This window comes from Lepeophtheirus salmonis, chromosome 13 (assembly GCF_016086655.4).
Source record: "Lepeophtheirus salmonis chromosome 13, UVic_Lsal_1.4, whole genome shotgun sequence".
Taxonomy (NCBI): domain Eukaryota; kingdom Metazoa; phylum Arthropoda; class Copepoda; order Siphonostomatoida; family Caligidae; genus Lepeophtheirus; species Lepeophtheirus salmonis.
Window position 1 is genome coordinate 36,362,314 of NC_052143.2, and position 10,009 is coordinate 36,372,322.

A 10,009-nucleotide genomic window follows, 5' to 3' on the forward strand; every position below is an offset into this window, starting at 1 on the left:
TTCACGGTGGATTCCGTGTTTAACGAGCAAATTGGACCAGGTATGGATATTCTACGACGTATCCTTTATGACTCCGCCACATACGTGACATCTATAAAGCATGCCGCGTCTGTGATAATGATGGGCCACGTCGTATCCAACGAGAAAAAGATTAAACCAATTTGGTTCCCCCACCGGATATTGCCTTGAAGCTGATGATTACTTTGACATCCTTAAGAAGAAGGTATTCCCGTGTCTCTGGAATTTGTACAGGGAGGGCTCTGTCGTATTTCAGCAGGATGGGCCCCCGCGCACACGAACAAAGCCGTCCAAAACTTCATCCGTAAGAATCTCCCCAAGAATTTGCTTATTGGGCTTAGGACTATTGGCCCCCCAAGAGTCCTGACTTCACCCAACTGGACTACAGTATTTAGCTGCATATTGTGGCCAATGCATGTAAAGTTCGCAACCCCAATGTGAACTCCCTCATTAAAATTGATTCTTAAACTGAATAAGATTTGCTAATTATGTTCCAAATTTTGATCCCTTGAGTTCTCTCACTTTATCAGATTTTCCCAGATGATAAAATGTTATGCCTGGATAACATTTGAAATAGATTTAATTAGTGTAAATATATGGCTTGATTCAGGAGATGAAGCAAAGGCATGAACGTCAATAGATTGAAAGGCTTAATTATTTTTCTTAAAACCGATATAGTTCGATTGTTTTGGTCAACTATCTTTTTTCTCTCATCTGCTATTGCGATGTCAAATAATTGCCTTTGTTCCTAATATCATCAGTCTATATATTTTATTTCTATATTATAAACATTATATAAAATATAAAAAGAAAGCCGTCATAGTTCCCCATTGACATATCTATTTACTCAAAAATAGAAAGTGTTTACGTAACATCTGTCAATGTTGGATCGATAAAAGCATAAATGGATCTTGAAAAATATATTTTTCTATGTGTTGGAAAACTTGCAAAGAATCGATATTCAAAAGCTTTATTTTTTAATTGTATAAATAAGATCAAACTTTTTAAAATTACTAATAGATGTTGGAACATTTTGATATGATCGATCGCAACTCATACTTTGAGTCGAATTGCTAAATTGAAATGAAAGTTGACGGGTAATGAAACATTTTAACAAGGAAAATGACAACTTATAGCTCGTGATTGTTTTACTGTTGGTTAATATCTGGGTAATGGGCAATAAGAAACTACTTTTCATAAAATATAAAACTTTAAAATTAAACTCTGGACAATTGAAAAGTTTCACAAAATTTGTGTTTTTACCTTTCCCTCAGAATTTAAAATATGTACTTAATTACAGTTTCAACTTTCACGTTATTAACATCACAATAATATTTAGAAGAAGATTAATCCAATATTTGTTAAAAACTATAAGTAGTACCCGGCATTGTTCTGAGTTATTACAAATTTTGTGCGTTATTCTCCGTTTTCATGATCACACTTTCACCCTGAAGGAAATATGCCTTGTAAGTAGGCCAACTATAATTTTTATATGTACTCTTCTGTTTTTATAAAGGATCAATTCCCAACTTGGCCCCTCTTGTCAACATGTTGTGCTTTTTATCCATCATAGTGCTGGTTGACGGTGTCCTTGAGGTTATTTATGTTTAGGTGACGAACGGTGAAGGCCTTGGACTCAAAATGCACCCAAAAAGTGCAGTCAAGGGGGTTGGCATCTGCTGAGTAGGGGGGGGCGACAAATTTTCTGTGGCCAGAAAGACAAGTTGTCCTCCAACCCCTTCTGGGCCTTTCTGGAGGTGCGTACTGACGCATAATCCTGCTGGAACACCATGTTCATGCCCTGGTTCATGTTGGAGATCCCCAAGTGCTTTACAATCTCCGTTGGTTTCTTGCCAGTGTCCAAATGTGCCCGGACCAAAATTCGTTGGTCACATTCAGATGACATCTTCTCAGCTTCTAAGACATTTTGGAAAATCTATTTTTTTTTTTTATTTGACCTGAACAATTTTACTGTATTCACAAAAACTCTGATTTATGTAGCAAAAAATCAGTGCAAGTATTTTTTCGCCGCACCAGGCAATTGTCAATCTTAAAATATTACTGCACTTTTGGGAACTTCCATGTCCAAATTCCTCATGCCTGATTATGTCATTCTTGGCGAGTGCATCAGCATATTCCAGGGGGAATACGTAGGATTATATATATATATATTTATATTTTTTGGTGGGGGGTCATCAACGCGAATCATCAAAATTTCTATGATAAACACCCCTTTTAGAAAAAAGTCTATGAAATATTGTTTGTAGATTTTATTGATATATAGCAATTTTAAATTTAAAAAAAATATAGAGTATGGATTAATCAAAAAAAATGGAAATATTATCAATTTTTAAAAAGTTTGAAACAAATTGTGCGACCTAAAGATGAAATCGTTTGAACATTGAAACTTTGTACCACTTTATTTTAATACCCCAAGGCAACTTTTCCACACTACTGATAATCGAAATTCGAAAAAAGTTGAAAATCTACTGTATATGCTCTATATCAAATAGTAATTTTACACAAGTTTGCTTATATCATAGTAGAAGCCGTGATTTCCTTTGTTATAAAAAACAACATATTAGGAATTTCCCCCTTTAAACAAAAATTACAAAACATTGGAAAATTATACCTTGTGTAATTCAAAACAGGAAATTGTTAATAAGTTTTTTGTTCCAAATATCTAGTGTGAGTACTCAAAAATTAGAAAATTTATTAGCCGTTTTCACTTCTACATATTTTTATTTTGTGACATTTATATGGCCAACTTTTGAATCAAAAGTTGGTAATCCAACAATTTTCTATACTTTTTTTTGCATGTACCTTTCTGAATAATGGCATTAATACAGGAACAAACAGAAGCAAAGCTGGCCTTGAAAATCTCTGAGGACAAGTTGTTCCTCTCCTCTGTGATCACGGCTTTCCAGGAATTGATATTTGGGTGAGAAGTATTGTTAGTCTTGCCCTCCAAGACACACTAACCAGCGGAGTCCAGAGGGTTAACGTCGGGCGAGGACAAAGGCAGCCATATTCTCCCTACAGAAATGCTGCACCTTTTTAGACGTGTGTGCCAGGGTGCCGTCTTGGGTAAACACATAGTTATCCCTGGGGACGTTCTTTTCAACCATGGCAAGACATGGTACCTTGTAGTAGACGTCTGTGTTGATTTCTCGTTTGCTTTGAAGAAGTAGGGAGGCATCTTTCTGCCGTCGGATACTGCGACGCCGAGGACCATTACCTGAGCTGGATTTTTGGGCCTGAAGGTTCCCTTGACCTGAACTCTTGATTCAGCCAAGAAGCACTCATTTTTCCTGTTCGGAGCAGTGTCCACTATGAAGATTTTCTTGTCAGCCCTCCGGCATTTTGTTTTTTCCTCGGACATTTTAGATTCCACAAAAACAAAAAAAAAACACATCAAATTATAGTTCTTTGTCAGTTCTTTCTAAAGGCGCCAAGTACAAAATTGTCCAACTTCTATAACTGAGGCTAGATGGCCTCAAAGAGGATTCTAATTTTATAGTTCTCACACTGTAGTTTTCGATAATTTTCGATTTGAATTGGTGAGTATTTTTTATGCTTTTTACAGGTTTGAGGCAACTTGGAATAAGAAAGAAATCAATAATAATCCCTACAAAAACTACATTTATTAATAGCAAACTATAAAAACATTTAATCGATTTTACTTTTTTTTCAAGTGTTTTATTTTGAGAAAAAAAAATAATGCATCAGTTTTTAAGGGATTATTAAAAAATAAATAAAGAGGCTTTCTTTTGGAAAAAAAAAAGTTTCTATTAAAAAGTATAATTCAGCAGTTTTTTTATGTCAAAAAATAATTAAGGTTAAGTGTAGCGTTCTTTTTAAATTATGTAATTATGAATTAATTATATTTTATCATTTAAGAAAATAATGTAGATTTTGTATATAAGATTGGGCAAAAAGTAATTTTGCATTTCCCTCTCTTTTTTTAACTACGTATATCTTGCTCATTGCATCATATGATAACGTATTGTAAAGGTGTGCGTGTATACTGCAAACGCTTTTAAATTGCGCTTGGCTGGTTCAATCGTGCATTATCTTGCGTCTAGTATGGAGTCCTCAAATAAAGAAATTCACCATATTCTACATTTTTACTATCAGAAACGGAAAAACTCGTCAAAAACGTCCAGGAAATTTGCAATGTAGGTATACAGGACCAACATTCTTTTGGTTTGTGTTGCACGACAACGATTCCAGTGATTTTTTTCACGCTTGGTTTTTGGATTTTTTGCTTTAAAAAAAATTCAAAAATCCATAGCTTTTCACAAAAAGCTAAATTTCAAATATCAAATTTTTTGAAAAAAAAATAATAAACTTTTTTGAAATAAATCTCAAAGATCCATAATTACTCACAAAAAGTTAAATTTTCTAGAAAAATAAGTTTTTTGAAAAAAAAAATTGAAAAATGAAGTTTTTAGAAAAAAATTCAAAAATCCGCTGCTATTTATAAAAAATTAAATTTTTACACCTAATTTCGCGAATTTTTTTTGTCATCATTAGCAAAATAATTCCTATAAGAAGAAATAACTCTTTAATTTTTTTTGGTGGGGGAGGAGGGGTCTCTTAAATATTATATTAATTATTACAATTAATCAAATAATTGACTAAATTGTTGGGTAATTTGGCATTTTAAAATAAAATAAAATACAAGGATTTAATCTAACATTTTAAAAGTGACCAAACTACAAATAAATACAAATCTTGTCGCATCTACTCATAAAAAATACGGTAATAAAACCATCCTGTCTTGAAAGACAAATAAAACATAAAATACACTTTTAAAGAGTAGAGAAATGAATCTATTTTCTATAAAAAAAAAAGCGCCAAAATTTGAATAAACTCTCTCTTCAACAGTAATAACGCACTCAATAGTTATATAATTATGAAAACAAAGCAAATTAATTCAGAAAATGTTAAATCTTAAAATAATAATTTTAGGTATTCCGGGCCGTGCAGAATTATTTACCGATTTTTGTTCAGAACATATCGCGGACAATAATGACATTTCGAATGACTTGAGAAACAATTTATTCATACATTTTTAGAATAATAAAATAGTTTTTGATCAAATTTAATCAATGTAGCCACCATTTGACTCAATGACACTGGTCAGGCGACGTCTGAAGCTGCCACAGACTTGCTGGATATAATCGGCGTCCATGGAGGCCCAGGCCTTGTTGACAGCAGCCTTTAAGGCATTTATGTTCTTGTGTCGTTTTTTGCAGGCCTTGGTCTCCACGTGCGCCTAGGTAGATAAGTCTAGTGGGTTCAGATCTGGGCTCTGAGGGGGCCAGTAGTCCTTGGGCCAAAAGTTCATGTTGTCCTGGAGCCACTCCTGAGCTTTCTTGGAAGCGTGGGCGGGTGCTCCATCTTGTTGAAAAACCCAAGGAGAGTTGCCGACTATGGATTTGATCCACGGAAGGACCTTGGACGCCAGAATCTTCACATAATCCTCCGCTGTTAATCTGTAGCCAGTGGGGAACCATACCTGCTTCATGGCCTTCCCATTGGAGGCCACGAGACCCAACATCATCACCAAAGCAGGGTGCTTTGTTGTTGCCACATAGCGGTGCTTATCTTGCACATCTCCAAACCTCACAACACGGTCATTTTGCCTGTTGAAAACAGGATCGACCGTAAAAGTTTTCTCATCTGGAAAAATGATGATGCGTCCAGATGAGCTCTTGATATAATTCAAGATTTTCTTGGCAAGCTCAAGTCTGACGTTTCGCTGACATTCAGTTAGCAGAGGACGTTCAGTACTCCTTAGGGACTTTGCTCCTGCCCTTTTCAATGCCCTTGAAACAGTTGCTCTCGACGTTCCCATCTTTCTGGCCATGTCGGCAATGGACCTGTTGGGAGTCCTCTTAAACACTGCCTTTACTTGCCTTGTTGAGACAGTGGGCTTCCTGCCAGCCCCAGGGGAATGCTTGAGATCACCCCCAGCCTCCAAGCGCTTGGAAACGTTGTAAATTGTCTTCAACGAGGCCCCAACCTGTTCCGTAATGTTGTTATGAGGCACTACCACTCAGAGGAGGGCTGCAATTTCGATCCTCTTTGTTTCCTGATTGGATATGGTCTCACGTGTGGAAGTTGTTACCCTCTCACAGGAAGGATTTTTGTTTATTTTAACAGTAAAAATACGAAACAATCAGATTGGTTGCCACAAAACCTCTTAAAAAACATATTTACATCATCGGTAAATAATTTTGCACGGCCCAGTACGAGGGACGTTTAAAAAGTCCAAGAGATGGCACTACAGTTGCGTATCGGGTTTATGTTTAGTTAGTAGTATCTCATGGAAGAACACACATCAACTTTCAGCCGGATCGGTCTATTTCTTTCTGTTTGCCTTTCGTTTGAATAGAGGAATCGGCTGGAAAGATTTTTGCTACTGTCTTTTTGATTTGCAAGGAATAATCCTCATTGACCATCTGGAAAAAGGTTAAGACTATTACAGATGCATATTATTCAGCATTATTGAACTGTTTGAAAACTAAGCTGCAAAAAAATGCCTATGTTTTGTCCCCGAAAAAAGTCTTTTTCGATCCCGACAATGAACCAGCTCACACCTGAGCTCCTGTGCTCGCAAAATTAATGGAAATAGAGTTCCAACTCGAAGTATCTACAACACTAGAAATCTCACACACTTTCACCATTCTTTCATGGATCATCATAACATGGATTTTATCAATGATTACTGGAATAGCGTCCAGAACGTGCAGCGTCACTTGTGTCCATGGGGCTATTCCGAAAATTTTGAAATAAATTATAAACTGTTCTAATCGAAGGTGCAGAGTCCCATAATACTTATGAAGCTTCTTTTGAGTCTCCTGTGGCGTTTTGCCTTCCATAAAATAATTGTTGATCAACAGACGAAATTCTTTTTCGCCCATTTTTTGTAAATCACTCCACTTTCTCGATTAAAAACGAATCCCAAACAAAAAGATATATACTGATCTGGCTGAACGTTGATGTGTGTTCTTCCAATAGATGTTAACGATCCTCGTATTCTATTCTAGTCTTTTTTTTGTGTGTGTGTTATTGGGTAATTTGGCATCAGTAATAACTCTTAATTTTTATCCAATTATGTTAAAAATTAAGCAAAATATTTCCAAAAATGTTAAATATTAAATGAAGAATTTTATGTATATACGCCATCAAAATAAGCTTGCGGTAATTTGTAGCACGACTATTTAGGGACAATTTTCAGAATATCTCGTATCGTTAAGAAAATAAAAATTTAGTTTTCACAAGCTCCAGAAAATTAGCTAAACTTTTTGTAGATATCAATTTGCGAATCAAACCAATGGGGTACTTACTCAAGATTGCTGAGGTCATTTTGGGACGGAAAATACTTTCATATCATTCAAAGTGACTAAATAGGGTTTTTTTGAACAGAATGAATAATAAATTGAATAGAAAACGGCCTAACCTTTATTTTATCTTACAATCTTTCCACCGAAAAGGAAAAAAAAACCTAAAATGCGATAGGTAATTCGAATTTTTGAGACTCAGTCCAGCACCGAATTTTTTTTCCTGTTCGGTCTTAAGTTATTTTTTCTTGACTGATTTTTCGGTTCAGACCACGATCTAAGACCGTGGACTTATTTTTTGGTCTCACTTTATTAACTGATTATTTTTCGTTCTCAATTTATGGGCCGGTTTATTTCTGTCTTACCCTAGGGACTGATTTTTTCCGGTTTCATAAATTATGAGAGCCCTTTTTTTTTCTAGATAAATCGTCATTGATTTAAAAAAATATATATCAACACTACAAGATACGTACTAGAACAAATACTGATATATAAAGAGAAGACGGGATTAAAAATCAACCGAGCTAACTCTGTTTAAACTTCTTATGACGTCATTGTACATGAAAATACATATGATGTCAAGGTTAATAGAAATACATGGTTATACCATCATGTAATCGGGCTGGCTACAATTTTCAATTTGATGTATCTTACCAACTGCTGGGCAAGACAGGCAGATTTTGACAAAACATGCAACCACCCATAGTCTATGACGTCACTATTGCTAGAATTTTCAATCTAATGTTTTTTACCGACTGTTGGGAATGATGGGCAGATTTTGACAAAGCATGTAACCACTCATAGTCTATGGCGTCACTATTGCAAGAATTTTCAATTTAATTTATCGTCTCAACTTCTGGCCAAGAGAATCAGGTTTTGACAAAACATGCAGCCACTCATCTACTATGACGTCAATATTAAAAGCGTGGTGGAAGTCAAACATCAGTCGTACACGATCTAGACCAAAATTCTGCTTTGGTCCGATCTAGACCGGTCCACTCTAAGCGTTTTCATTGTACTGAACTAACTCGGTCTAACTCAAAATATAACCGTCTCAGACCGGTCTACGATTTCCATTTTTTTAGGGGGGTCGTAGAAATTACATATATTTAATTATTTTTCTAAAGGTTTTTAATTGACTGTGATTTTTTTATTTTTCATTATATTCTTTAGAATTATAATTATACCAAATCAATATACATTCTGTCAAAAAAGTCCAATTAATTGTTACTTTAAATTGCCCGCACTGAAGGGATTTAAAATCATTTTTTTCTAGGTCGGCAGCACTGTCTTTCATTATGCTGCCAAGTTTGAGCTCGATCAGTGGACCAGTTTGCTTGCAACAGCTGGATAAGTTAGTCTATCTTACTAATGCTCCACTCTTTTTAGAATGAACGAAGAGTTTGACTTAAACTTTGTGTTGCGAACGAAAATTCATGCCCTGATTCGTTGAAAATGTTAGAAAAAGTTATTGGGAATCAGTTTTATCAAAAACCCGTTCATATGAGGGGTACAAAGTGTTCAAGAAGGGCCGTGAGATCGTCGAAGACATGCCATGTTCTGCTCATTGTTTTCTTTGATATCTGCGGTCCAGTGCATCATGAATTAATTCCAAAGGGTCAAATGGTCAACAAGGATTACTATTTGGACGTACTAAGGCGTTTGTGTTAGAAAATCCGTCAAAAAGAGACATAATTATGGAAAAACAACTCGTTTATTTTATACGACGATAACGCACCATCGCACAGAGCCAAATATTGAGCAAATCCAAAGCCAAACACGCAATAAATACAATAGATATATTCATCTGATTTAGCTCCGTGTGACATTTCTTTGTTCCCCAAACTTAAATTACTACTACATGAAACCCGTTTGGAGTCTATTGAATCCACAAAACTAAATTTGTGGAAGAGCTAAAGGCCATGGCAAAAAGTTCTTCTAAAAAATGTTTTGTAGACTGGAAAAAACGTTATCATTTGTGTATTGCATCTAATGGAGATTACTTTGAAGACGACAAACTAAATTTTAATGAGTGAAATTTGTGTTTTATTTTATAATTTCAAGTACTTTTTTAACAGAATGTAAATAATATGATTAGGAAATTATATATAGCATGCGTTTAAGTAGGTCATTGCAATAAAATTACATCAATAATATAATTCCACAACTACAGTAAACTTCCCTCCCATTAAAAATTTTCTGAGATACAGAAGCAGGTCAATACAAACAGACAACGCTCCTTGGTTGGATGTTATTTGTCAACAGTGTTATTAAAAATTATTATCTGGCCAGTGCTGTGCCTCCACATGAGAAGGAGTCCATGATATTAATCAAGGTGGACACGTAGCTTTGGATTCCGAGTGGAATAATTGCATTCGTATGCTTTGTTGTGCAGAGCACTTCCTGGACCTTGAAAACAATGTTCTTTATTTTGAGACACTCATCCTATGTAGGATATGTGACGACAAGCCAATCCAACTGGGTGAGTCTCCCTCCGAAGTGGCACTAATGACAGAATGAATACTTTCTATCCTACGGACTCACTCTCGATAAAAAGTGAGTATGTTGCCGACATATACCTGAGCCACTTCTGATGAGAGTGGCTGAAGGGTTATTTAAAAATTCATAATTGGTTTCCT